Source organism: Ambystoma mexicanum, chromosome 7q (assembly GCF_040938575.1).
Source record: "Ambystoma mexicanum isolate Mex_15411 chromosome 7q, UKY_AmexF1_1, whole genome shotgun sequence".
Classification (NCBI taxonomy): Eukaryota; Metazoa; Chordata; class Amphibia; order Caudata; family Ambystomatidae; genus Ambystoma; species Ambystoma mexicanum.
The window spans coordinates 924464391-924488777 of NC_090941.1; positions in this window are offsets into that span (position 1 = coordinate 924464391).

Genomic DNA, 24387 nt, shown 5'->3' on the forward strand with positions numbered 1-24387 from the left:
TGGTTTTGTATGTACCAACACCTTTTAATTTGTTGGTATTTATCTCTTAATTCTGATAATCAACCATCTTGAAAATGATCACGAGGTCGAAACACGTGTCAGCTGTACACACTATGGAATAAACTCTTGAAACAACTTGTCTTTCTTGGAATATCTGTTAAATAATAATTTAATGAAACACTTTTGTATAGTCGTGTTATAAATGCCATATCATATCATACACCCAGAGCACAAGTCAGCTTTCCCAGTTTTTGTTATATACAATGGTCATGGAGGGGTCTGGTACCCAGTGAGCCTCTTTGGAAACTAAGGGGAGAGAGAGAGAAAGAGAGAGAGAGAGAGAATTTGGAATTACAGGTGGTCCAGCTCAAGTCTGAGAGGGGGCGGGAAAGGCCCTCTTTTTAACTGAGCTATGAAATTGTTGCCAGCTAGCACTGTCTTATTTGTAACTTTGAGCAGGTGGCACAAAAAGACATATTTACAGCATATGGCAGTTGTTGGGAAAGTTACGTTTTTAATATACACTAGCACAGGGGAAAATGACACAACTGTTAAGAGTGTTTTGCATAGAGTGAGACATGTCATATAAGTGTCTGTCTATTATTATGCAGTGATCAAAGGAACAAATACCGGACTGAGACCTTAACCACAAATAAGGCTGATGGGGCTTAATTATGAGTTTGGTGGTTTCACACTGGTAAATCCACTGAAATACCGCCACACCCTATCACCATTATGGCCACTTGGTTCCATGGAGTCAACTCAGATGAATTGGATTCTGCTCTGCAAGAGTACAAGGATGAGTAGAGGGAAAATGGGCCACTTATCCCTCACACTTCTACAAACCAAACCCCAACAAGATCATAACTGTAAAACAGGGACAATTAAGAAATATACCTCATTGGTTTTTGTGGTGATGTGGACCAAAATAACACTGTATCACAGTCCAAAATAAAGGGACTGTCCAATCAAGGTTCTATACAAATATATACTTTAACCAAACACACCATCTGAAATAGAACAAATGGAAAACATGGTACAAAAGCCTGCCCCAACAGAAGAGCAGAGAGGATGCAACAGACTGAGAAAGGTAGCACTCTGAGAGTGGGTCCAGGGGTGGTAGGTACATTTCTAGACACAAAAGGGACATGTCTTTCATGAAACCAGGAGCGATTGTGACCTAACCAGGGTCAACAGTACCTGGATTCAGTTCTTGGTGGGTTAACAGTGTCAGACTGGTTTTCGAATGTTGATGCAACCAGGTGAAGCTCATTTTGTGCATGTTGGATTGTGTGGGCCTCAAGCAGCAAGCCTCATTGAGTAGGGGAAATGTGTTTGTGTGGTGCAGTAGAAGGGTGGCTCACAAGGGGGCAGGCAGTGTCAGGATGGCTGCCAGGATGGCTTCATAGTTGGGCCTGACACAGTTGGGCTTTAGCCACTGGCAGGGTGCAATGAGTGATGCTCCAGCGGTTTGGGTCGAGCGAGTGACATTTGTCGAAGTGGTGATCTTGGGTGCGTTGAGGTGCAGCTCAATGATGGGGCCATGTAACTCACCAGTGATTCAGATCTTGTCCCAGCACTGAGCAGTTGCTTCGGGCCTGCTGGTGCTCAGATTAGTTAGAGCACCATGCAGCCTCAAGCTAGTTTAAAGTGCAAGCGAGCTTGAAGTGGTGAAGGAGTGGAAAAGCCAGGGCTGGTGATAACCCCCTCATTCAAGGTGTGGTGAATGCAGAGTGACCAGTTTGGTGCAGTACAACAGGGAACTTTGGCTGGTCTGGCCTTCATTTTTTATTTTTGTGTAATGATTTTTATTTATTAAGCATAAAACAATTCATAACAGCAACCATATGTTACAATGACTGAGAATAACTTTTATACATTACAAATAGTATAAATAAGATATAAATATGTGAAGAACATTAGAAATATTTAGATAAATATAATCGAGCCAGTCTAAACAACAGATAAGTGGTATGTAACGTCACTGATAACTTTCCGTTATATATGTAAGAGAAATCCGAAGACATACAAGGGACACATACAAGAGACCACACAAAACAAGATGGAAGAGACGAGAGGAAAGGGGTTGATGGGTGCAACGTAAATGGCCTAATAAACTTCTAGGTGCATCATTTTACAAATACAGAAAATACAATATGGCGAGATATATAAGATAATAATATAATAAGACATTTTCTATGGACCATGAGCCGACATATTGTGATAGTGTAAGTAGTTAATGAAAAGGGCCCATTTCAGGTTATACTTTGGCAATTTATCGAAGTAGGAAGCCATGCAATGTTCAATTCTGTGAGTATGTCAAACGCTGTTCCACCAGTTCTTTTCTTCTCTGTGAAAGATAGTGAGCTAAAGACTCTGGGTAAGTCTCTCATAACCAGGACTAATGTCTGGCAGAGGGACTCCCAGGCCCCCCTTGTTAATTTGCATATTTAAGTAACTTTGGGTCTCACCCCAAGTTACTAGGGGAATCCAGACGTGGACCCCTTGCTCACTATTCTTAGAGAGGCACAGATCCACCCTACTGATGAGTTCCAACCAGACCGAAACATGTGTCTGGGGTTTCTGTTGGTACTCTTGTTCAGAGGAGAATTGCCGAGCATTTCGGTGCTGGACTGCCCCAGGCCAGGACAAAGACTGATATGTTTGGGATATTTCTTCTCTGTGAAAGATAGTGAGCTAAAGACTCTGGGTAAGTCTCTCGTAACCAGGACTTATTTCTGGCAGAGGGACTCCCAGGACCCCCTTGTTAATTTGCATATTTAAGTAACTTTGGGTCTCACCCTAAGTTACTAGGGGAATCCAGACGTGGACCCCTTGCTCACTATTCTTAGAGAGGCACAGATCCACCCTACCGAAGAGGTCCAACCAGACCGACACATGTGTCTGGGGTTTCTGTTGGTACTCTTGTTCAGAGGAGAATTGCCTAGCATTTGGGTGCTGGACTGCCCCAGGGCAGGACAAAGACTGATATGTTTGGGATATTTCTTCTCTGTGAAAGATAGTGAGCTAAAGACTCTGGGTAAGTCTCTCGTAACCAGGACTAATGTCTGGCAGAGGGACTCCCAGGACCCCCTTGTTAAGTTCCACCAGTTCATGCAGGAGATGTTTTGAAGTTGCTTGCAATTAGTGGTGATGAGTTTGATGACAATAGCTAGGAGAATATTGTATAAAGTGGGGGACAGGAGGGACATTTTCCCTTTAAGTGCAATGCTACCAAAAAAAACATTAGCAAAATAAAGAGGCATATGAAGATTAAAGATGATCATCATGTATTTCCAAACATCCTGACACAACCGAAAAACATGAGGACAGCTGAAGAACATATGTTTGTATGAACCAAGGGTGTTTTCACAAGACGAACAAATCCCATCAGCATGGGCCTGAGATTGTGTATGTTTTATTGGGGTAATAAAGGCTCTATGCATAACAAATTGAAGGTTTTGGGTGATCTTGGCTGGAGTAGAGATCCTCCTAATTCTAGACCATAACAGGGAACAAAGTAGTGCAGCAATCAGTTTCCCATTGAGTTTGAACTGTCCATTTTGATATTAATGGTTCTACAGGTTCCAACAGTTTATAAAGTTTGGCAACCTTGATATCAGAATTAATGGAGAGCAACTGTAACTTTGTGGTGTCAGGAGATAAGACATTATAATCGTGAGCTTGCAATCCATCTAGGCATGCATTAACCAATTTAATGTCGAAGGTCAAATCTGATAGAGGTGTAGAGAAAGATTTTCTAAAATCCTGAAATGATGTTATGGTGTGATTTTGAACAATTTGGTCTATATATCTAATACCCCTGGAGAGTCAGACCCTCTGGGAGAAGGTTCTGCTATTGGTAGTAACTGATTTGTTATACCACAGATAAGGTGAGAGCTCTCAAGAGGGGGATTTAGTTGATGGAAAGATGAACATACTTTAATGGGGCCAGAAAGGATGGAGGCTGCATGATGAAAGAGAAAGATGGTGTCTGCAATGTAATGAGGAAGGACATTTGTTTTTCAAGTTCACACAACGATGGGAGGTCATCGGAGTCTGACTGTGTGTACCAGAAGCTATAAAGATATCAAATGGAAACCATGTATGTGGGATGTTTTTACCCATGCATCCGAGCCCTACCACAAAAACTGTGCAGTACTGGCATGGAAAACATCATGATGGCCAGAACTCCCCAGAGAGTGCACAGGGAAAACATGAAGAATAGGCTGCCACCCATTTTTGCCTATGTTGTGAGCACAGGAGGGCACTGCCTAAAACCACCATTGGCCTACACACACAGTAGCCTGAAACCATTGGGGATGGCAATGCTGATTGCCAAAAAAGCAACTCAGAACTGTGGGGAATTCATTTTCTTAATCCCAAAAATGGTTGCATTACCAGTACTCACCACTATCAGAAAGCCGGCGTTTTAAAACCACCAGACTTTTGTGTAAAACTGAACAAATGAAACAAAACCAGACCAAGGAAAGACTTGCTAAGAGGTGGATTCAATGTAAAACTATATTCTGAAATGACTTGAAGGAAGTAATTATTTAATGTATATGTAAAAATTGTAAGTGATTTAAACTGGGAACAAAAAGTGACATTTAGCTGAAACCTGGCTTAATGAAACTGAATTCTGCCTGACAACTACCCCCGACAAGAGAAACCTGTTCAGCCACTCTTCCCAGTCCTAGCTGCATCCTGCTGCCCCTTGCCAAAAGGAATTGTCACCTCTCTGATTAGATTAGGGGTGGAGCACCTGGGAACTGGAAAGAACAGAACAATGCAACTCCCTTGACTCAGGCAAATGTTATATTGGGGGCGTCGTAAAGTGGCTTCCTCTTAGGGGAAACTGAGAGGGGCAGTGCCTCTGCTAGCAGCTGAGCTTGGGGGAAGTGGATAAACCAGTTATTCCACCCTGTGATGTGGGAAGCCACACCCCTTTTTGACCAGGGCATAATTATAAAAAGATAGATAACTCATAGTGCGGACTTGTCAGAATTATATAAGTAATATCATTATTTTTGTGATTTTTCTGTGAACATTTTGAGAGGCGTTAGGACCCTGTGGTGTATTCTGGGGGGTTGCTAGCGGAAAATAGGGTCTCACTCCAAATGTCTGCATGTTAAAAATCTGACACTTCATCAATTAATGTCCATACTCCTTGCGCACATGTGTGTAATTTTGGGTAAATGTCCGATATTGCAAAACCAGTTAAAAAGCGCAAAATGTTGTCATTTTTTAATGCAAGCCCCCAGGAAGATCAGAGGCGGACAGGCATGGACCATAAGGAATATATAATGTGCACATGTAATTTCAACAAATGGTATATCTGGGAAAGATGTATTTGAATCAAATATAGATTTGTGGGCAAACTGACTAGGGGAGGATCCTCTGACCCATAAACAGACCTCATCATGATGACAATCCATTTCCTTCCCCCAATCATGGGAGAGGGGAGAATTGGGCCAATGACAAGTAGAGAGGGGCAGGCTTAGCTAGGCCCAGGCACACACCCATTTTCAAAACACATAAAAAGTGACTGCTGGGACAGGTAGAGACATTCAATTCCATTTGCTGCGGAGCATGCTGACCGACGACTTCACATCCAGAGATCCAACACTTAGACTTCCAAGCTAAACAGAGACTACAGAACTTTGAACCAAGAAGGCCCACTGCAAGCAAATGTAGTTGACAGCAGGCCTCAAAATCATTTGCAAACTATTCCACAGCCGGGCGAGCTGTCTGAATTCTTTTGCCAAGAACTCTTGCCAGTACCCAGAAAGCAGTGTTACATCCATAATCCACTTGATCCGGACCGGAAAGCAGAGCAGTATCCAGAACCAGAGGCCGCTGAATCCAGAGAGGCTAGACCAGCAGAGCTGACCCAGATCGCTGTGAGCAGAACCGGTGCCTGATTGACCCGCTGAGCAGACAGAACCGCAGCCGGACGTGTTGACCAGATCCGTGACGAGGCCCAGTTCAAATTTATATTGTGAGTACCTAGCAGAACTGTGCAGAACCAATCTCTTAGTTATAATAATCTAATCCAAACTATTTAACCTAAGTAGAACTGCCTCCTAGAAATCGTGTCATCTGTCATTTTTAAAGCTGCACAACTGTCACCTGTCAATTCTGCAGCTGCAAGCTGTCACCTGTCATTTGAGTTTACTTTAAATCCGAAAAACTACCTTAATTTAATCGTCCGTATCTCTGGAACCGTTTGAATCTAAGCTTTCCAACGGACCTAAAACCGACTTGCTACTCCTTATACTTTTGCCATAATCGCAATTCACGCACTCGCGAATTTTGCCGCGATTTGCGATTTGGCCTGATTTCTTTACCTGTGAAAAGATAGCAGCTTTTTGCTTTCCTGTGCTAAAAAATCATTTGTCTCTTAATAACCATCCCTGAATCATTGCTAAAGTGAGCCTGAGCTCATCCCAAGTATCTCTCACTCACCCTGGAACTCCTAAAGGGAATTAAAAGCATTTTCAGCATATTTCTCACTTCACTGCCACCACATTCAAAGCACTTGGACCTGTGTTTTAAAACTCATACCTGTTTTCTCTAAGCTTGCTGGGGTGGGAATTGAATTTCGTATTGTATTTGATTACATTCCTGAGAACTTTGTGCTCCTCTTTCCATCTCCTTCCATTTCTTACATTGCATAGGGGAGGGGGGTGAATTGCCAGAGAAAAAGTGATTATCTTATCTTTTGCTAAAATCCTATCAAGTATTTCTGTACTGCGTTTTATTCCTCATTGCTTTTCCCTTGAAATCATAAAAGTATTTTTGCTACTTTATCCATCCTATACTAACTCCTCATTGATTGTAAAGAAGTGTGCTAGTGCCAGATTACCCATTGCTGATCAACATCATATGTCTAAGTGTACTATCAGATATTAATTTATTATAAAGTGTGATATATATATATATATATATATATATATTGTTTAAATCCTCAAATAAACCTTTTAATTTGCATAACAAACCTACTTCTTGGCTCAGTGGGGTCAGGGGGATTCTAAGAGGGGGGTGTTATACAAGGGTGGTCATCCAGAGTACTGAACTAGACATAACAATACATTAATAAGGGTTTTCCTCAGCATCCCAGGCTAGGCATTGACTTGGCTGTAGTGTTGATTGAATATCGCTTACAAAAGTGGGGGCTCGGAGCCGGGATATTCTGGGTTAGTTTTACCACTTGTGCAGATTAATTCAGTGTGCCAACTGACCAGATACACATATCCGGTTAGATCACCACGCTGTTTTACACTGTGAAAGCATCCCTCAAAGGAACGCTCTAAGGAAACGGTCTGTTTTGCAAAATAAAATACAAACTTCTGTAAGTCAGGAAGGAACTCAAATTCCAGAATGACGACCTTGGTAGATATGAAAATAGCCAGAGAGCACTTCTTCAATAAGCTATTTGTGAGAGGTGAGTGGACTCATCAGAACCAAACGGTCTGGTTGCAGGCAATCGCGCAACAGGTCACTGAAACAGGGTCAGATATATGGGGCGATCAGGGTCCCCTACATGTGGCCCTGAGTGAACTATACATGGCCCCTAAAGCCAAAGATGAACATAATAAGATTGCCAGGATAGCAGCATATTTGTATCTATATATGGGTGCCATGCAGGACAAATGTGCTGAAGGCCAAGATCTGGCAAATAGGCAACAAACAGCGCTAGAGAAGGCCCAATCTGATCTGGACTCTTCTGAGCAGAGGCTGCTCAGGAGCCAGGAGTCAGAAAAGGACAGCAGACAGTACATCACTAAAATAAAGGAGGATATGGATGTGCTGCAACAGGAAAAGGCGGACCAGGATACCAGATTTATGGCCTTGCAGAAGGAGTATCAAGAAGGTTTGGACTCCCTACTGCAGAGCCAGAAAAAGCTGGAGCAACAATTAGATTTCAATAGGGCATGTGCCGAGCAGGTAGTCACCCTGCAAAGCCACCTAGATAGGGAGAAAGCAGAGAGCAATAAACTGATTTTGAAAGACCTGCATACCCAGGCAGAGTTTGACCAGGAGCGCCAGAAAGCTGGTGCCTTCCAAAGGCAAAGGGACGACCTGGCGGCACAGATGCAGGCTCTTAGTCAGGAAAGGGATACCTTAGGCCAGGAAGTCTGCCACTTAAAAAGGAAAATGGAAGAAAATCACCTGGCCCTCCAGGGACTGGGTGACCTCCAAAAAGAACACCAGAACTTGTTAGAGCACACCAGGAGGGTGGAGGATGCTCTGGCAAGAAAGGAGCAAGCCAATAGGGACACAGCTCAGGAGGTAACCCTCCTGCAGCAGTGACTGGCCCAGTACTCCAGGACCAATCAGGAGGCACAGAGAGAAAATGAGGCTCTCTGTCAGCACAATGATAGGCTCCAGCACCAGGTAGCGATGCAGGAGAGACTGATAGAGTCTAGTAAGGCCTTAACTGAGGAACTGAAAGCGCAGGCTCTTGCATTGCAACAGGAAGCAGGGGCGGATAGAGATGAGGTTCGCTGGGAAAGAGAAACTCCTGAGCATAACCTCAGGAGCCCTAGTACCAGAGGCCTTCATTTCTCCCAGTCCCTGGACTCTGCCACCCCCATGTCCCCTCGCGCACATGAGCCCAGGGCCACGGAGATGGCAGATTACTATCCAGCTAGAAGTATGGGGCTCATAGGCCAGTACCTCCCAGGAATGGATGGGCGGGCATCCGGGTATGGGCACCCAAGCACAGTGCAATTTAGTGGGGAACCCCAGGAGAGTAGGCCCATTAAGGGCATTCTGAAAACCTCTGCCCAGTTAGGTCAGTGGGGGGGATACCCAGCAAATCCCGGTAGCAAGGAGGGATCTGAAGACTCCTCTGAGCGTCACAGGACACAGGAGACCAGGTCCCCACATTCTGCCAGCCATTCCCAGGCTCGCAGAATCCGGGAAAACCTGGAAGATCAGACGGTCACCTCTGGGAGCAGCGCTTCTGAGTCGGAGGATGAATGGACCAGTGTTACCCGAACCAAAAAGGCCAATAAGGCAAAAAGGGCCTTGCTTAATGACCCATTGAAACAAATAAAGGCAATAAGCGGTGTCATCACGCCTTATCATAAGAACGCCAAGTATTCTGTTTGGGAACACTCGGAGCTCTATGAGCAAATGATGGAGACTTTCCATTTGAAGGACAGCCAAAGCTGTATTCAATATGTAAAGTGGACCTTACTCACCAGAATACTCCAGTTTCTTTGCGGGGCGGGAGGATCAAAACCATTCAAGGTGGTCCACATACAGGGCGGCCATCTTGAAACATTTTTCTGTGCACAGAAATCCTCAAGAGGCTCGCAAGGCAGCCTACAATTTGCAATGTGGGGAGGATCAGGCCCCACAAGAGTTTGTGCAAGAATTAAACCGTGCTTTTGCGCAGACCACCAGAAGGGTGCGCATGGATAGCAGAGAATTTATCAATACGATTTTCCATGCCTTACCCAAATACATAATGACCCAGCTTGTGAGAGATTTTCATGAGAAAAGATCTTTAGACTGGGTCATTGAACAGGCTACCCGGATCTATGAGGTGCAGAAGCCCATCGAAAATAAAAACAATGCGCCGAAAAAACCCCAAAACCAACAGCACCCCTGCTGCTGCCAAGGTGGCAGAGGTAAAGGTTGCCCCCGTTTTAGATTTGGAGATGGGGGGGCCTAAAAACCTGCCTGCATCAAATAATTCACAGCCCAGAAGGCCCTCGGGCCAGTCACAGACAGGGAGTTGAGGAGGTAGTCCCACAAATGGGGTCCCCCGCTCCCCTGACTATGTAAGTCCCTGCTACAAGGGAAACTGACCAATCCTGGGTTATGTGTGGACTCCTCCAGCCCAAGGGGGGGATCCAGCCAAGCACCTAACCCAGGAAACTTCCCTCCCAACTTCCCACAGGAGGGCAGAAATTCTCCAAATCCTGGGCAGAACTTTTTCCCCAGGTATCGACCCAATTTCCAGCCCCAAAATCATCCATCCTTCTTTCCCCAATTCCCTGAGCCCAGACAACCTAATCCGGGAGAGGGGAGGCCCAGGGTGGAGGGGTACCAAAATCTTCCCAACCAGGGGTACTACCAGAGAAGGGATAGCTACCCTTCCCGGGATCAGCCCAGGGGAGAAAATAGAGCCCCGTATCAGCCTGAGCGGGTTTCACAACTTGAGCGCCAGGTCCAAAATATGGCACGAGATCTGGGTCACATACTGAGGTCTCAACAGAACGCTCAGATGAGCATGCCACCGCAGAATGCCCCAAACTCTGGACCTGGTGCTCCAAAACAATGATGGGGGCAGCACCCCGATAACCCACCGGTTCCCAGGGAGGAGGCACAAGGGGAAGGGGGGTGTAAAGCCTTGGAGGAAGCTTCCTTCCCAACTTGTAAACAGCCCCTGGAAAACCAGGAACCGGAAACAAAATCTCCTACCCCTGAAAGTCTGCCACCCAAGGAGCAGAGAGGAGGTAGGAGAAACAAAGGACCCAAACAGACCCACTTTGTGGAGGAGGTACAGGTCTTCCAATTTGAGGGAGAGGGATCATCAGAAGATCCTGGGAAAAGGATATTCTCCTTCAGAGATGGGGGAACTCCTCCCAAGGAAAAATGGGTCCCAAGGGATGCCAATTCAGACTGGGGAGATGTGGAGACTGAGCTACCGCCGCCCATCATCTCATCCCAGAACCGACAATACCAAAATCCCGTGGGTCAAACCCATCCTGAGGACTGCCTCCAAAAAGGGGGGGGTGGCCCAGAACCCGAAACCATTTCCAGTTGCCAACTTTTTCTTTCAGATTCCCCAGGCTCTCCACAGAATTCTGCCCAAATCTCTTCGCTAGCAATGTCCAAATCCAGAAAGTTAGCCCACCAGTTGTCCAAAAATGTGCATTATCTGTGCCCCCTTGAGGAGAAGGAGGGAAGATACTATGCCCCGATACAAGTACAGGGGCAGGGTACAATTTTGGCACTGGTGGACACTGGATCTCAAGCTACCCTTCTGTCCAAAAGGGTCTTTGAGGAACTAAATACAGGAAGGGGGGAGAATTACCAAATTCCTCTCACCTCTCTTCCTGGACAACTGCAGAACTTTGACGGGAAGGAAATTCCCGTTGAGGGGACTGCACACTTGGACATTAAAATTGGGCGACACAAGGTGAAACACCCGGTCATCGTAGTGACTCCAGAGGGCACCCCTTGTTTACTAGGGAATGACCTCGTGAGAAAGTTGTCACCCCTAATAGATTGTGTAAACAAGGTCCTCTGGACCCAGACTAGCTGACCAATAAAATTAAAACAGAGTGTCAACCATGTTAGTTTAAACGGCACCTGCCACATGGTTGAACAAAAATCTGACGAAGTAGAATTTCACTTCCAGAACAACCAAACTCCAGACGTGACAGTAATAGCAGTAGGACAACAGATTGGTGATGGGGGGTCCTCTCTATTTCTGAAAATCAACCTTCCTTCCAGTTTAAGGTGGTATTCCACACTGGAAGGAAACACCCTGAAATTCTTTACTAATCCACAATCAGACACTCCCACTCCTATAGTTCAGAAACATGTGAAATCAGCTCAGAGCCTGGCTGATATTCAGCAAATTGGAGAGCAGTTGTTCATCCCTGTTCAGTTAAATGATGGGAAGGACTCGGTTCTCGCTCGAGTGTGTGTAAGCAACGTTAAGAGCTTCATCAGCGAAGCCATGTTCCGCCAACTCCCAAAAGATCCAGCCATTCCCACATTCAAACTGATAGACAAATGGGTAATGGATCTGGAAACACCCAATTCCAAACATCTCCTGCCAAGCAGGTGTATGCTCAAAATCTCCATTGGCAACAAGAGCATAGTCCATAATTGTTGGGTCGTGCGAGACGTCACTGCCGCCTTTTACTTAGGCAGTGACATTCTCAATCGCTTTGCCATTAGTTTGGACCTAATAAAAGTCAAAGCTTGGTCCCGATTAGCGGATAATCCCATGGGCTTTGATGATCCAGAAAAAGCATTTAGGTCAGCTCAATTGCTACCTTATGCAGTTGAAATTCAGATCAAAGAGGAAGCCACCATCCCAGAAAGGGCCCGACAATTCTCCCTGGAAGTGAAAGTTAAAAGAGGACAAAAATTGCAAAACCCTGATGCTTATATTCATCTAAATGCTTCTCTCCAACAGCAAGGGTTGGGGGTAAACCCAACACTATTAGTCATCATAGTACATGACACCATTCCAATAGAGGTGGATAACAGCGACTTAAAGAGTATTACTGTAGCCGCAGGCACCATTATTGGAATGGCGGTTGATGACCGACATTTCTCCATTGATTTAGGAAATTAACTGTTAGGACCGATCCCCAAGGACTGTTTTGACAGTGACAGTGAGGACACCAGACAGGATTTTCACCCGGCATGGGGGGAACTTCCTGGTGTACACTTCTTGCCCTTATGGTAAGGAAGATGTGACTTGTGACTTCAGGAGGGATGAGGTGATTTTCCTGGTCCATGAGGGCTGCCTTTCCCACCTGAAGCCTCCAGTCCAAATCAGCACTCTGACCAGGGACTTCTCCACCCAGCTGGAGGAGGACGCTGAGATAGCCAAACCAGAAGTCTTTCCAGGCTTCAGGCAGATGGTGGAAGAGAAAGTCAACCTAGCTGATGCCTGTGTGACTCTTGAACAGAAGCAAAAGTTGAAACAAGTTTTCTTGGACTTCCAAGATCTCTTTGCGGTAGACTCATATGACTGTGGTCGCACCGACATCCACACCACAACAATTCCCACGGACCCTGGAATGACTCCAGTGTTTGTGAAGCAAAATCGCTTGCCTCTCGCATCCATGGAGTCCCTTACTGAAATAATTAAGAACCTCGAGTCCCGGGGAATAATCTGTCCAGTCCACAGCACTTTCAATAATCCGGTGCTGGGAATATTGAAGCCAAACGGCCAGTGGAGACTCTGGGCCGACCTTAGGGAGCTCAACAAACGGGTCCATACTTCCCGATGGCCTCTGCCCTACATTGACCAAGGGCTGGCCCAGATTCAGGGGTCACAGGTATTCACAGCAATAGACCTGACCAATGGATAATGGACCGTGCCTGTCAGTAGGGAGGACCAATACAAACTGGCTTTTACCTTTGGGGGCCAGCAGTACACATGGACCCGGACTCCCTTCGGATACCTCAACTCCGGCAATGAATTCAACATTTTCCTACATAAGGCCATGCCCGACCTGGGTGCGAGGGGTAATCTGGTTTATGTAGATGATGTCCTCATAAAAAGTTCATCTGTGGAGGAACACATAGCGGAGATCCGTTATGTTCTGACACAGTTGAGGGCCGCCGGAGCAAAACTTTCCTTTCAGAAAGCACAGTGGTGTAGAACCCGCGTTAATTTCTTGGGGCATGAGATTACTCCTCAGGGTCTCTGTCCCCAAGAAAAGAAAGTGGAAGCACTCCAGAAACTGAAAGACCCCACAACTCTGCGGGAACTAATGAGCCTCCTCGGACTGACTAATTACAGCAGCAAGTTCATTGAAGGCTACGCAGAGATCACTAGACCCCTGATTCATCTCTTGAAGGGGGGGGTCAAGTGGGAATGGGGCCCAGAACAATCCGAGGCGGTAAGACAACTCAAAAGAAGCCTCTCACAAGCGCCTTGCCTAGCTTACCATGTCAGAAACAAGGAGTTCTTCCTGGAGACGGGGTTCTCTAATACGTGCTTGACGGCAGTATTATACCAAAAGCATGACAAGTCAATAAAGTAATCTCCTACGCGAGCAAAACTTTATCCTCTGTGGAGGAAAAATTCAACGATTGTGAGAAGGCACTCCTGGCAACGGTGTGGGCATTGAAGAATTACCGCCCGTTTATCCAGGGGGAACACATCATAGTGGAGACTCCACACCAGCCTCTTCAATATCTCCAAAGTGCCAGAATCTGGGCCGGAAATGTGATTAATTCCCGAATTACTTCCTGGATTCTGTCAATGCAAGGCTTTCCTGTGGAGGTCAGATATGGCCAAAACAAGAAGAGTCCACTCGCGCAAGGTCTGGCTGACTTGCATGATTGTGCCAGAGAAAACTGTCTCGAGGAAGAAAGTCTAAAAATCAAGGACAACATGGAGGCATACCTTAATTCCCCACACAAAGTCTTTGAAGAAGACAAGTGTGAGGGAAGGCCCACTGTCTATGTGGATGGATGCTCTTACCATGTTGACAACGACGGGGAGAAAGAACTGGTGGCTGGCGTAGGGAATGCATGGGTGAAGGAGTTCCCAGAACCCTCCGCTGGATACAAAATTGGTCCCCGAAGTAGTCAGGTGGCAGAATTGATGGCTGTGCATCAGGCCATCCTCACTGCTGTCCAGAATCAACTCCACGAACTGGTCATAATCACAGATTCGGATTATGTACGGAATGGGTTCGTGGAGCACCTGGTCAACTGGAAAACCAGAGGCATGTTATGCGCTAATAACAAACCCCTGAAACATGGGAAGTTAATCCAAAATATTGATGATCTGGTCACATTGAATGGGATGACCATCTACTGGAAAAAGGGTCATTCCAAAGTAGAGGGACCAGACAAAACTGGAAAAGACATCGCTGATCAGCTGGCCAAAACCGGGGCCATCCAAGGGGATCTAATAGAAATAGAGTCCCTATTGGGGGAAATCCAGGTCACTGTTATCACTAGGTCCCAGACAAATGATCACAATGATCTTTCAACTGCACAATGGAGTAAGGAGACCCCTGATGCTGATTTCATTCCAGCTCAGAAGGGGGATCCCATTATTGGTAAGTTTTACCAACACCTTGAGGACCCTGAGAACTTTCCCCTGACGGATACCGATTGCATTGGGAAAGAGGACCTAAGAGTGTTGATGAAATGTCCAAAAATGTTCCGAATCCAAGGCGGTTTGCTGGTAAGGAAACCCAAAGCTGGCCACGATGGGTGGTTCCTACCTCATTCCGAAGCCTGATGTTAAGTCACGCCCATGATGCAGCCACCGGCAGTCATAGGGGGTTTCACACAACACTGGAAATCTTAAGAGAGGTTGCATACTGGCCACACATGGAGCAGGACCTCGACCAATACTTGAAGGGGTGTCTTGTGTGTGCACAATTTCAGCCATCATCCCTCACACACCGTGCGCCTCTCCAAAAGAGGGGGATGACACTGCCATGGTCAGATTTGCAAATCGACTTTGTAGGCCCTGTGATTCGCTCGTCTAGAGGAAACAAGTACATGTTGACCGTTACATGCTTGTTTACCAAGTGGGTGGAATGTCTCCCAGCCCCAAACTGCAAGGCAGAAAAAGCAGCTGCCCTGATGATTAACCACATCTTTTCCCGTTTTGGTCTACCTCAAAGGATTGAGTCAGACAGAGGTAGCTACTTCACCAGTGAAGTAATGACAAAGATGTGGGAGATACTGGGGGCTAAAACGAAGCTACACATCGTTTACATGCCAGCTACTTCTGGAGCAGTGGAGAGATATAACCAAACCATTGTGAGCATCTTAAAAAAGTTTGTGGCAGATTCTGGGCCAAGTTGGGATATCCGATTACCTCTGGTCCTAATGGCCATCAGATCTACCCTTTCATCTGCAACCAAAATGTCACCAATTGAGTTGATGACTGGACGCAAGATGGTGCTTCCGCAGCATTTGCTCTACAGAACCCAAGAGCAAACGTTGATAAATGCCTCCACAACTCATGAGTATGTGGAGAATTTAAGGCAACACCTTCAGCATGCTTTTGCCTATGCTCAGCGGAATCTAGAAAGATCAGCCGAGAGCATGAAGACCCACTATGATTTAAAAACTACCCGAAAGGAATATAAGGTGGGTGATCGGGTCTATCTATACAATTTCCAAAGGAACCAGGCCAAACAGCGAAAATTCTTGCCTACATGGAAGGGACCGTTTGAAATTATAGACAAGATCTCCCCTGTTGCCTACAAGATCCACATCCCCAAAGGCGGTTTGGCGGAAGGGGAAGACAAGTAGGTCCATATTAATCAGCTAGTGTTGCCATCCCAGGCACACTCCGCAACAACTGGAGGAATCCACTGGAATCCCAGAGGGGGCTGCTCCAGAGTAATTCAGTTCCAGCCCTAAAATATTCCACATATAGCATATAAAATTGTGTGATCCTTGTATACATATATATGTTCTTGTCTCCTAATTTAAAAAAGAAAATGTATATGTTCATATCTTCTGATTCATAAAATGTATATGTTCGCCACACCATTAATAGTGGTGAAGAAATGTCTACGAATAGGTATTGCCGCTTTGCTTTATCATCCTAGGAGAGATGAAACCATGGAGACTGACCAAGGAGGACAACCGGGGACCGGGAGCAGAGACCCGAGGGGCCCGGGGTACCGTCCAATCCTCCCATCAGGACCAGCAAGGAGAACTGACTGATCGACTGGAGGGAGGAAAAGATGCTGAACTGTGCCATCTACTGGAAGAAGATGAGGAGAACATCCCAGATCTTGCGAGTTCCATCTGTGAAGGATCAGAATGGCCATCGCAAGAAGGGGGGGCTTGTGGGATGTTTTTACCCATGCATCCGAGCCCTACCACAAAAACTGTGCAGTACTGGCATGGGAAACATCATGATGGCCAGAACTCCCCAGAGAGTGCACAGGGAAAACATGAAGAATAGGCTGCCACCCATTTTTGCCTATGTTGTGAGCACAGGAGGGCACTGCCTAAAACCACCATTGGGCTACACACACAGTAGCCTGAAACCATTGGGAATGGCAATGCTGATTGCCAAAAAAGCAACTCAGAACTGTGGGGAATTCATTTTCTTAATGCCAAAAATGGTTGCATTACCAGTACTCACCACTTACAGAAAGCCGGCGTTTTAAAACCACCAGACTTTTGTGTAAAACTGAACAAATGAAACAAAACCAGACCAAGGAAAGACTTGCTAAGAGGTGGATACAATGTAAAACTATATTCTGAAATGACTTGAAGGAAGTAATTATTTAATGAATATGGAAAAATTGTAAGTGATTTAAACTGGGAACAAAAAGTGACATTTAGCTGAAACCTGGCTTAATGAAACTGAATTCTGCCTGACAACTACCCCCGACAGGAGAAACCTGTTCAGCCACTCTTCCCAGGCCTAGATGTATCCTGCTGCCCCTTGCCAAAAGGAGTTGTCACCTCTCTGATTAGATTAGGGGTGGAGCACCTGGGAACTGGAAGGAACAGAACAATGCAACTCCCTTGACTCAGGCAAATGTTATATTGGGGGCGTCGTAAAGTGGCTTCTTCTGAGGGGAAACTGGGAGGGGCAGTGCCTCTGCTAGCAGCTGAGCTTGGGGGAAGTGAATAAACCAGTTATTCCACCCTGTGATTTGGGAAGCCACACCCCTTTTTGGCCAGGGCATAATTTTAAAAAGATAGATAACTCATAGTGCGGACTTGTCAGAATTATATAAGTAATATCATTTTTTTTTGTGATTTTTCTGTGAACATTGTGAGAGGCGTTAGGACCCTGTGGTGTATTCTGGGGGGTTGCTAGCGGAAAATAGGGTCTCACTCCAAATGTCTGCATGTTAAAAATCTGACACGTCATCAATTAATGTCCATACTCCTTGCGCACATGTGTGTAATTTTGGGTAAATGTCTGATATTGCAAAACCAGTTAAAAAGCGCAAAATGTTGTCATTTTTTAATGCAAGCCCCCAGGAAGATCAGAGGCGGACAAGCATGGACCATAAGGAATATATAATGTGCACATGTAATTTCAACAAATTGTATATCTGGGAAAGATGTATTTGAATCAAATATAGATTTGTGGGCAAACTGACCAGGGGAGGATCCTCTGACCCATAAACAGACCTCATCATGATGACAATCCATTTCCTTCCCCCAATCATGGGAGAGGGGAGAATTGGGCCAATGACAAGTAGAGAGGGGCAGGCTTAGCTAGGCCCAGGCACACACCCATTTTCAAAACACATAAAAAGAGACTGCTGGGACAGGTAGAGACATTCAATTCCATTTGCTGCGGAGCATGCTGACTGACGACTTCACATCCAGAGATCCAACACTTAGACTTCCAAGCTAAACAGAGACTACAGAACCTTGAACCAAGAAGGCCCACTGCAAGCAAAAGTAGTTGTCAGCAGGCCTCAAAATCATTTGCAAACTATTCCACAGTCAGGCAAGCTGTCTGAATTCTTTTGCCAAGAACTCTTGCCAGTACCCAGAAAGCAGTGTTACATCCAGAATCCACTTGATCCGGACCGGAAAACAGAGCAGTATCCAGAACCAGAGGCCGCTGAATCCAGAGAGGCTAGACCAGCAGAGCAGAGCTGACCCAGATCGCTGTGAGCAGAACCGGTGCCTGATTGACCCGCTGAGCAGACAGAACCGCAGCTGGACGTGTTGACCAGATCTGTGACGAGGCCTAGTTCAAATTTATATTGTCAGTACCTAGCAGAACTGTACAGAACCAATCTCTTAGTTAAAATAATCTAATCCAAACTATTTTAACCTAAGTAGAACTGCCTCCTAGAAATTGTGTCATCTGTCATTTTTAAAGCTGCACAACTGTCACCTGTCAATTCTGCAGCTGCAAGCTGTCACCTGTCATACCTGTCATTTGAGTTTACTTTAAATCCGAAAAAATACCTTCATTTAATCGTCCGTATCTCTTGAACCGTTTGAATCTAAGCTTTCCAACGAACCTAAAACCGACTTGCCACTCCTTATACTTTTGCCGTAACCGCGATTCACGCACTCGCGAATTTTGCCGCGATTTGCGATTTGGCCTGATTTTTTTACCTGTAAAAAGATAGCAGCTTTTTGCTTTCCTGTGCTAAAAAATTGTTTGTCTCTTAATAACCATCCCTGAATCATTGCTAAAGTGAGCCTGAGCTCATCCAAGTATCTCTCACTCACCCTGAACCTCCTAAAGGGAATTAAAAGCATTTTCAGCATATTTCTCACTTCACTGCCACCACATTCAAAGCACTTGGACCTGTGTTTTAAAACTCATACCTGTTTTCTCAAAGCTTGCTGGGGTGGGAATTGAATTTCGTATTGTATTTGATTACATTCCTGAGAACTGTGTGCTCCTCTTTCCATCTCCTTCCATTTCTTACATTGCATAGGGGAGGGGGGTGAATTGCCAGAGAAAAAGTGATTATCTTATCTTTTGCTAAAATCATATCAAGTATTTCTGTACTGCGTTTTATTCCTCATTGCTTTTCCCTTGAAATCATAAAAGTATTTTTGCTACTTTATCCATCCTATACTAACTCCTCATTGATTGTAAAGAAGTGTGCTAGTGCCAGATTACCCATTGTTGATCAACATCATATGTCTAAGTGTACTATCAGATATTAATTTATTATAAAGTGTGATATATATATATTGTTTAAATCCTCCAATAAAACTTTTAATTTGCAAAACAAACCTACTTCTTGGCTCAGTGGGGCCAGGGGGATTCTAAGAGGGGGGTGCTATACAAGGGTGGTCATCCAGAGTACTGAACTAGACATAACAATACATTAATAAGGGTTTTCCTCAGCATCCCAGGCTAGGCATTGACTTGGCTGTAGTGTTGATTGAATATCGCTTACATGTACATGCGCTGTCATAAACATAATTTAATCACACAAAATTCCACTGAATGATTTCAGTATTTATTCGATGATTTCATGATCAGTACTGTGGTTGCCGACAGGTGGTTCAGCCAGTTTGGTCTTTTTCAAGGCACAGTAACTAATCTATATTCAGCATGATATCAAATATAAAATTCATTCTGACATTCATTTCAATCACATGTCCAAATTGCACGAACAAAGAATACATTTTGTGTTGCATAATAAATGCCATTTACAAATTTAATCAACAGTTCATCATGTGAATTCAAGGAAAAACAAGGAAAAGGGTTGAAAGATAAAGAAAAATGGAAGAGCGAAAAACAGAAGAAAAGAGGGAGATGATTAGGTATATGTAAGAACCAATATGGCATAATTAATCATATTCTCTATTAGTCCAATGAAATTCATCAAACATACTATCCGATGAGGTGCCCCATGCTAAGTGCAATTATAGACATTTTATAGATTGATATGCTTGTAACTGAATTAGACAATCTGTGATAAGGGATGAATAACTGGATTGAAGGCTAAATAATTAGTCAAATTTGCAAAATATTGATGATCAGTTAATTGGGGCATAATTGATGCAATTCGTCCAAAATGTAATGATTAGGGCATTGTGTGCTGATGTTGTATATTGCTTATGCAATATTGCCAAAGTGGTTGTTGACCAATGTGAGCTAAGAGATGGCTAGTCACTTGGTACTGTAACTGCCTCTAATTTCATTAGTAACATGTTGGCATAAATTCATCCTATCCCCTAGTCGAGTGCAGCTATGGTGGCATGCAGTGAGCCCATAAGTAGTCAGCAATAAATAGTATTTGGTACATCAAACGAGGTACAAATTAGTATTTTGCAATGTGCAAATTATGGTGATATGAGTACCCTAGCTCATGTGCCATCATGCTTGTTACATGTCAAAAGAGTCCTAAACAAATCAACATCATCATTAAAATGTAAACTTCTGATGTGTTCAAATACATGCTTTAATGTAATACTCTAAACATTAGGTGATCATGGTTTTCATGATTCGATTCGTGCTACCTGTCAGGAAAATGCAAAATATACATGTCGTCTTGTTGTTAAATTTAGAGTAAAACATAGCTCTCAACCATTTGTGTCCCAAAGGCGGGTGAAAACACCCGATTTTATTTTTGGCGGGTGAGAGGCCCATTGAAATGAATGGGCATGCAGGAGGCTTGGCGGGTGAGTCAGCTGTTTAGAAGGCGGGTGACACCCGCCAAAAGCGTGTGAGTTGAGAGCTATGGTAAAATGGTAAACATAACCATGTACCACTCGAGTGGGGTCCACTAAGCATGTATTCATGCCTGCATCCGTCCAGCAAATTGACTTGCGCCGCTTGGGGCTACCATGAAGTCTTAAATTGCTTACACGCTTCCCACGGTTAAATCTGTGCTACCTGTATTGACAGAAAAGCACATGTAGTGTGCATAAACTGTCATGATAATTATTGAGTGTGTAGAGCCACACGCAAACACAAAGTCAAATCGTCAGAATGCTACATTATTGTTAACTTAAGGCATTTCCTGTATGCTATCCAATCGTCCCTGCCTTTCGTCAGGCTGTCATTTAAACGAGCAACGCTTGTGCTGCCGTTTCCTTAAAAATATACCGTCTCAGGTTGATCAGGTGACAGTAGCCTGATCATGTGCGCGCGCAGTAACATTGCCAAGTTCCGCCTTCTTGTCCCAATTCGATTCCAAGGTTAGTTTTGGTTAATTGGCGTCACTGCTAGTTAACCATTTGTATTATAATTGATCGTTCTGCACAATGATGCTATTTCGTGCATCCATAACATGTAATTCAGGGTGCTTATTCTCAAGAAATGAGCCTAATTATGCTTTAAATGTGAAAATGCAGCCCAATTTAATGACGTTGTTATGGATTGTTTGTAGCACCAATGATGATCGATTGGTTTAGCTTAACAAATATATAGTTATTGCGCATTTACACATTATGAAGTCTAGCTGATAGATAAAAATGAATTGATAGTAGCAGCAATGATGATCTATTGGTTTAGTTTAACATAATACAGGCGTTACACATTTACACATTATGAAGTCTAGCTCCAGAATTAATGTTGTTAAAAATTTATACTAATGTATGACTGATGTACAATAGGTTTTCGCTTGCAGTTCTTTATTAACATCAGTGCTGATAGATGGAACTCACACTGCTATTTAGCAATATCTCTTCTAATGTCATCTGCTAAATTATAACTTTGGCAAACACACAGTAGTGCCAGTATTTTCTTAACATGATGTGCCTGATGAGTTGTATGAATTATATGTCTGGTATGGAATTGGTATGTGTATGATACTAAGGGGGTAATTCATAGAATTCAGCGCACAAGTGGGGCACGCGGCTGGCGCACAGTGTGCGCGTGCGAATCCCTGCGCCAGCCGCGTGCGCCAAAACCCATTTCCGCGCACAGCGTATTCATGGATTCCAGCCACCAAAACCAGCCGTGGCGCACAGTGGCGCAGCGACCTTCCAGCAGCGCCAGTTACGCCCCCAAGAACGCCTTCCGCGCAGGGAAAAGCCATCAAAATCCCCAATCCAGCGCAAAGGGCTGCGCTAACCCTGTACCAGCACGGCAAGCGGGCTACGTGTATTTCAGGGGTTCACGTGAAGTTCCTCACGCGATCGGGCCTGGGCGAGCGTGCTACGTGTATTTCAGGGGTTCACGTGAAGTTTTACACGCGAATAGCCTGGGCGCGTGTATTTCAGGGGTGCGCGGGAAGTTTTACACGCGAATAGCCTGGGCGCGTGTATTTCAGGGGTGCGCGGGAACTTTTACACGCGAATAGCCCGATCGCGTGTAAAACTTCCCGCGCACCCCTGAAATACACGCGCCCAGGCTATTCGCGTGTAAAACTTCACGCGAACACCCGAAATACACGTGCCCCGCTCGCACAATTGCTGTATGTTGCCACTTTTGTAATGCGCAGGGACGCTACCGCCTGCCTTCGTGTGGCGGACGTGTATCGGCTTGTGCGTGTCTTTCGCTGTGCGTGGCTTTGCCCTATTCGGTTCCATGAATACGTGTGGTTCGGGTGCGTGTGGGCGTTCCCTCTGCTTCCCTGCAGTACATCCCCAGTTACGCCCTTGTTTTCGCAAGTTGTTCCCCATTCCGCGCGTTACGCCCCGTGTTCCGCCCACTTTCTAGTGTATGCGCAGAGGTTGTGCGCTTTCACTGTGCGCGTCGCGCACGTCTTTCGGGATGTTGCAGTGACGTGTGCGCCATGCACGGGTTTGGCGCACATCCCGAGGAAGACACGCGCAGGGACTTCCATGTATCGCACGCGTGCGCGTGCGCCTGTTTTTCTCCGCTTGCGCCTGCTTGCGCCTGCTTGCGCCGGCTTGCGCGAAGATTTTCGGCGCACGTTTGTTCCATGAATCGGCCCCTAAAACTCTTGCCCATCTTGTGTTATAGACAGGGCTTTAAGTGGGGTAAGAAATTGAGGGGGGGCCCTCATTTAGGGGCGTGTCTTGTGGGAGGGGCGTGGCCTAAAAAACTAGGCAAATCGTAGGGTATACACACAAATATATATAAATGTTATATATTTGTGTGCGTTCCTTACTATGGTTTGTGTACTATTCAAGCCATCTTTTCTAAACATAGAAATATGTAACATAGTTCTACGTTTATAAAAGATGGCTTGCAAAGTACACAAACCATAGTAAGGTACGCACACAAATATATAACATTTATATATATTTGTGTGCATACCCTACGGTTTGCCTAGTTTTCAGGCCATCTTTTTTTAAACATTTCAGGTTTATAAAAGATGGCTTTGAAAGTACACAATTCAAGCCATCTTGTATAAAGCTTTGACTACGGACAAAATTGTCCGTCGGCAAAGCTTTATAAAAGATGGCTTGAAATGTGCACTTTCAAAGCCATCTTTTATAAACCTCGAAATATGTCGAGGAATTCCCAGGTTCGCCGAGGGTTAAAGACGCCTCGGCGACCTGGGGAAACAAAGGGACAGTAACTGCCTCTGGTGATCTCTCGCGCGAGGGGTCACCAGATGCAGTTACAATGAATGACGGCAGTGGCAGCCAGTCACAGCGTCGCTGTGGCTGGCTGCCACTTCTGTCAGCTTGCCTGACTTCATTGCAGGCGCATCATCCCGTCGCGGCTGCAGCCGCGACGGGATAATGCATCCTGCCAATGTTGCGGTAGGACGGGGCCCCGGCAGGGCCCCGGCTCAGTCCCTCTTTTTGGAGACTTCCGGGGCCCGGCCCCGGCAGGTCCCGGCCCACTTTATGCACTGGTTATAGAATATGTAGGCAATCTCAAAACACCCGTTACGGAATTTGTTCAATCCTGGCTGTGACCATGATAGTTATTGAAACCATGCCACAATGCCTGATCCCACCATTCTTCTCGGCTCTCGTCTAGTGAACAAATAACACTTATAGATACATTTACACAAAACCAATCCCTGTTGCCGAACACATATATTTAGTGCCAGCTTGTTCAGTAATTACAGTCAGAGCACGAGAATCCATTGAGGCATTGTTAAATTACATTTGCAGCAAAACATTCTGTTTATGTTTCTTCTTTGCGTACAGTTTAACACATCCCAAACTCAATGCCATACATGTTATTTTTTATCTGAAATGAAATTGCTTAGTGTCAACATGTCATAAGAAAACATGAATTCGTGTTCACTATTCAAACTGGTCGAAACACGTATCAGCACCACAGTACTGATCATGAGATCATTGAAT